The 6,146-nt window shown below is 42.2% G+C and overlaps 1 long non-coding RNA gene across 1 annotated transcript; it reads right to left on the bottom strand.

Annotated features, from left to right (window-relative positions):
- Positions 1–1,072: 1,072 nt before the first annotated feature.
- LOC143291307 (uncharacterized) lies at positions 1,073–5,691 on the bottom strand. The gene is made up of 2 exons (XR_013056501.1): positions 5,561–5,691; positions 1,073–5,481 (listed from the first exon to the last, which is right to left on the bottom strand). It is a non-coding gene; the product is annotated as an uncharacterized LOC143291307 (long non-coding RNA).
- Positions 5,692–6,146: the final 455 nt, after the last annotated feature.

Here is a 6,146-nt window from a genome sequence, read left to right as displayed (position 1 = left end):
TATGTGGTACATGTAACTGTGCATGCACGGCATGTCTTATAAACCTTGTTAAGGTTTGATTGACATCAAAATTGATTCTGATTTTGATTCTGGTTCACACACACAAACATGTACACACAGACATGCACACACTCAAACACATGTACACACAAGCACACACACACACACACAGTTTCAGTTTCAGTTTCACTTTCTCAAGGAGGCGTCACTGCGTTCGGACAAATCCATACACGCTACACCACATCTGTTGAGCAGATGCCTAACCAGCAGCATAACCCAACGCGCTTAGTCAGGCCTTGAGTGCATGCTTACATATTTGTGTACCTATGAAAGTGGATTTCATTTTACGTAATTTCGCCAGAGGACAACACTCTCGTTGCCATGGGTTCTTTTTCAGTGCGCCAAGTGCGTGCTGCACACGGGACCTCGGTTTGTCGTCTCATCCGAAAGACTAGACGCTCAGTTTGATTTTCCAGTCAAACTTAGGAGAAAGGGCGAGAGCGGGATTCGAACCCACACCCTCACGGACTCTCTGTATTGGCAGCTGAGCGTCTTAACCATTCTGCCACCTTCCTCCTCGTGCTATATTTCCCTTATTCTTTATTTGGTGGGGGTGGGGGTTCACACAGCTTTGTCATCACACGGCTGCCAGAAATCAATATGGCTACCAGAACACAAAACATCCACACACACACACACACACACACATATGTACACACACACTGACACACACACACACACACACACACACACACACACTCACACACACACTCACACACACACTCACACACACACACACACGCACGCACGCACGCACACTCAAACACATATGTACACACACACACACACACACACACACACACACACACACACACACATACTCAAACACATGTACACCCATACACACGCACACATACACACACACTCAAACACATATGTATACACACATACACACACACACATACACACTCAAACACACATACATACACACTCAAACACATATGTACACACGCACACACACACATACACACACACACACACACACACACACACCATCACCATAATTCTGTGCTATATTTCCCTTATTCTTTATTTGGTGGGGGTGGGGGTTCACACAGCTTTGTCATCACACGGCTGCCAGAAATCAATATGGCTACCAGAACACAAAACATCCACAACAACAACAACGCTGACCAAAATCATCACATGAATGCACAAACAGTTCAACTGAGTCATGTCACAATCACATCTTATATCATTCAACAACAACTGTAACATTCATTTTGTCCTTTCCACAACATGTTACAACTTGTGAGCATAGCACTCGCCAAATCAGACAAGTCGACTTTATAGTATCCCTTTAGAGAAATTCACAGACAACACACTTTTATCTTTTCTTCTCCAAATTTTTCCATCATGTAACACTCAACAAAATCAACTCCTTCAATCCCTCTCTCTCATGAGTTCAGAAACTCCACTCTCCACCACTGTTTTGTTCAAATGATAGCCCCACATATCTCAAAGACTGGCCAAGTAACAATTCTATTCTACACAAACTGTTTTAAAAATGAAACTGTCAAATGCAACAATTGTCTTCAAGAAAACATCAACATGTTCCAGAGAGCTTATAGCAGAAAAGAATCAGTTTAAAAAAAATAATAACAATATAAAAAAAATAATAATAATAAAACCCATACATGCATCTGGGGGTGAGGAGGATGGGGGTGGGTGGTGGAGGGAGGGGGGGGTGTCTGATGAGCCGAAAACAGCACAGAATCAGCTGCAAGTTACTTACAAACTGTTTAAGTCGCAAATCAGTAAAGAGACATTTTACGTTTTCATTTGTCAGTTCTGTACACTGTGGGAGAGGATATGTATATATATGTACATATTTCCAGTACTTACATACTTCCTTGCACAGTCTGAGAGGGAAGGGGCAAGCAAAACTCTGCAATACGGGAATGTCTGGTACCAGAAGGCTATAATAACTGAGCTGTAACTTAACTGTAATGACAGGACTCTGCGGGCTTTCTTTCGTCTCAGCATGAAGAAGGAACTCTTCACGTACTCCATTAAACCTTCTTCATTTAAAATACAAACAATACCTTAAAAGTGAATACCGGGAAAAAGAACACAGGAATCATTATCAGTGTATCGTGAGCATTTCCTCCTTTTCCTGGACAATGGTGATTTTTTCTTCTTCCTAATTCTCAGTGCCACTGCCAACAGTTTGGGTTACACCAAAAAATCAAGCTGTTCTTCATCCACAACCCTTCCCTGCTAGCACACGTTTTCATGAGCTTCAGGAGTCTTCCAGTTCCAATCTCTGTCTACACCCAGCACAAACCAGTTGATCCTCCGCATCACTGGTCCCACATGCAGTGTTTCTTCTTTCTGTGTCAACTCTAACAATGTTTCTTTCTCTGTCCATTAAACAATGTTTCTTCTTTCTGTGTCAACTCTAATGATGTTTCTTTCTCTGTCCATTAAACAATGTTTCTTCTTTCTGTGTCAACTCTACTGATGTTTCTTTCTCTGTCCATTAAACAATGTTTCTTCTTTCTGTGTCAACTCTAACAATGTTTCTTTCTCCGCCCATTAAACAATGTTTCTTCTTTCTGTGTCAACTCTAACAATGTTTCTTTCTCCGTCCATTAAACAATGTTTCTTCTTTCTCAGTTTCTGTGTCAACTCTAGTTTCTTCTTTCTGTGTCAACTCTAACAATGGTTCTTTCTCTGTCCATTAAACAATGTTTCTTCTTTCTGTGTCAACTCTAACAATGTTTCTTCTTTCTGTGACAACTCTAACAATGTTTCTTCTTTCTGTGTCAACTCTAACAATATTTCTTTCTTCATGTGTCAACTCCAACAATATTTCTTCTCACTCTGTCAACTCCAACAATATTTCTTCTTTCTCCGTCAACTCTTAACAATGTTTCTTTTCTCTGTCCACTATCACAATGTTTCTTCTTTTTGTGTCAACTCCAACAATTTCTTTTTCTCTATCAACTCAAATAATACTTCTTTCTGTATCAAACATCACAAATGTCTGGAACAACCCTCCCATACATGATCCCATAATGCAATGGTAAAAATGGTGGTCCTGTGTCAGTGTCTTTAAAACACATCCAATCTTGATCAAAGGAAGAAAAAAAAAGAACCAAAGCAAACAAATAATAAAATTTAAAAAAAGAATTGACAGCAGCATGTCAAACTACAAGACAGTGTGGTGGTGGGTGTGGTGAACGAAGAGGGAAGGGGTTACCCCCCTTTGCTGATGGCACAAAAACACAACAAAGCACAACTCTGGTGAACGAAGAGGGAAGGGGTTACCCCCCTTTGCTGATGGCACAAAAACACAACAAAGCGCAACTCCTGAAAGATGTGATGCACCTGGTTCACCTCGTCTGTATCACATGCTGGTCTTTGCTAGAGATGGCAAGGGTACCAACATTCTGTTCACTACTGGAATGACTTCAAACTGCTCCATTAGGAACACATTTTTCAACCTGAGCCTCACCTTACTTAGATCTTCATGGCTTACTTGTCAAAGATTGTGTTTCCAATCATTAGTGAATTCAAACTGCCCCAATAATGACACAAATTTCAATCAGAACCTCATCTTACTTTTATTTTCAATGCTTGCTTGTCAAAGATTGTGTTTCCAATCATTAGTGAATTCAAACTGCCCCAATAACAACACAAATTTCAATCAGAGCCTCATCTTACTTTTATTTTCAATGCTTTTTTTTTTTGTAAAAGATTGTCTTTTCCAATCAATCGTGAATTACTAATGAATACAAAAATCATGGTCTTATCTGCGCTTCAAATGAAATCAAATACCCAGTTTCATCAGCACATGTCAGTTAACACAGCATTAAGCACATCCACAAAACCACACGACATTCTTGTTTTTCTTTACAAGACATTCAAAAACATATTTCATGGAATGTATTTCATTATTCATGAGCAACTGAACAGGCTGAATGGATTTTAAAAACAGAAAAGGAACTTCAAAGACACCCAGAAAAAAAACGAATAACTTCTCCAACAGAATGGTTTGTGTCCAACCAAATGCAGTAGAAATCAAAGAAACGATTCATATGAATAAATAAATAAATGACCCATCACACAAATAAATGAATTCACCAAACAGCATTTTTTTGTGTACAAATGAATGCCACTGACACATCAAAGAAACAAGTAACATAAATATATAAATTAATAGATAAATAAATAAATAAACAGACGAACAAAGTCATATAAACAACTCGTCCTTCTAACAAAAAGAAGATGATGCAAATAACTGAACGAACAATCAGGTAAATGAAGAAGTGAACAAAAACCAAATGGCAATAATTTTCCAAGACCAATGCTGTAATGATTCTCCCTGGCACTAGTTCAGGGAGACAGACATGGTCACTCTGTCTCCTCCACTCTGTCTGTGTCCAGGGGTCTGTTTCATCTGTCACTCTCTCCACACAACAGACATGGTCACTCTGTCTCTTCCTTCTCCACTCTCTCTGTGTCCTGTGGTCTGTTTCATCTGTCACTCTCTCCACACAACAGACATGGTCACTGTGTCCCCTTCTCCACTCTCTGTGTCCAGTGGTCTGTTTCATCTGTCACTCTCTCCACACAACAGACATGGTCACTCTGTCTCCTTCTCCACTCTCTCTGTGTCCAGTGGTCTGTTTCATCTGTCACTCTCTCCACACAACAGACATGGTCACTCTGTCCCCTTCTCCACTCTCTGTGTCCAGTGGTCTGTTTCATCTGTCACTCTCTCCACACAACAGACATGGTCACTCTGTCTCCTTCTCCACTCTCTCTGTGTCCAGTGGTCTGTTTCATCTGTCACTCTCTCCACACAACAGACATGGTCACTCTGTCCCCTTCTCCACTCTCTGTGTCCAGGGGTCTGTTTCATCTGTCACTCTCTCCACACAACAGACATGGTCACTCTGTCCCCTTCTCCACTCTCTCTGTGTCCAGTGGTCTGTTTCATCTGTCACTCTCTCCACACAACAGACATGGTCACTCTGTCTCCTTCTCCACTCTCTCTGTGTCCAGTGGTCTGTTTCATCTGTCACTCTCTCCACACAACAGACATGGTCACTGTGTCTCTTCCTTCTCCACTCTCTCTGTGTCCAGTGGTCTGTTTCATCTGTCACTCTCTCCACACAACAGACATGGTCACTGTGTCTCCTTCTCCACTCTCTGTGTGTCCTGTGGTCTGTTTCATCTGTCACTCTCTCCACACAACAGACATGGTCACTCTGTCTCCTTCTCCACTCTCTGTGCCCTGTGGTCTGTTTCATCTGTCACTCTCTCCACACAACAGACATGGTCACTCTGTCTCTTCCTTCTCCACTCTCTGTGTCCAGTGGTCTGTTTCATCTGTCACTGTCTCCACACAACAGACATGGTCACTCTATCTCTTCCTTCACCACCTTCTCTGTGCCCTGTGGTCTGTTTCATCTGTCACTGTCTCCACACAACAGACATGGTCACTCTGTCTCTTCCTTCTCCACTCTCTGTGTCCTGTGCTCTGTCTCACCTGTCACTCTCTATAGACCACGAAGAAATGTGAAATGCCCATGGACTACCTCCTGACCGACATCAATGGGGTTCCATTTACAACTTGGTTTTAGTGAAGGACTACGGCTCTCAAACTAGAAGGCAAGGTTGCTCTGGCCCTCAGCGCTGCAGCCTTGGGGGCTAGCTGGCCTTTGGGAACCATCCCCAACTCTGGCCCTCAGTGCTGCAGCCTTGGGGGCTAGCTGGCCTTTGGGAACCATCCCCAACTCTGGCCCTCAGTGCTGCAGCCTTGGGGGCTAGCTGGCCTTTGGGAACCATCCCCAACAATGACTGTCCTAAAACCCTCTTGGTGAAGACAGCGGGGATGTAACTTGGGCAAGACACTCTCCACTAAAATCAAATTCTAGCCCAGATAGTCGGGACAGCAGTTGCCTCCTCTGCTGTTCCGATGGTCTAAGTTTGACACGACCGTCATACTTAAAGAAATAAAATACAAAAAGTGAAAGGAGAGTTTTGAAAAACAAACCAGTAATCCAAAAGCACAGTTTTGAAGAAGAAAGAAATCACCCAAACAGTAACAATTAACAACAAAGCGTGGCAATAAA

Source organism: Babylonia areolata, chromosome 16, assembly GCF_041734735.1.
Source record: "Babylonia areolata isolate BAREFJ2019XMU chromosome 16, ASM4173473v1, whole genome shotgun sequence".
NCBI lineage: Eukaryota > Metazoa > Mollusca > Gastropoda > Neogastropoda > Buccinidae > Babylonia > Babylonia areolata.
This window is presented reverse-complemented; position numbering and strand designations above follow the sequence as displayed.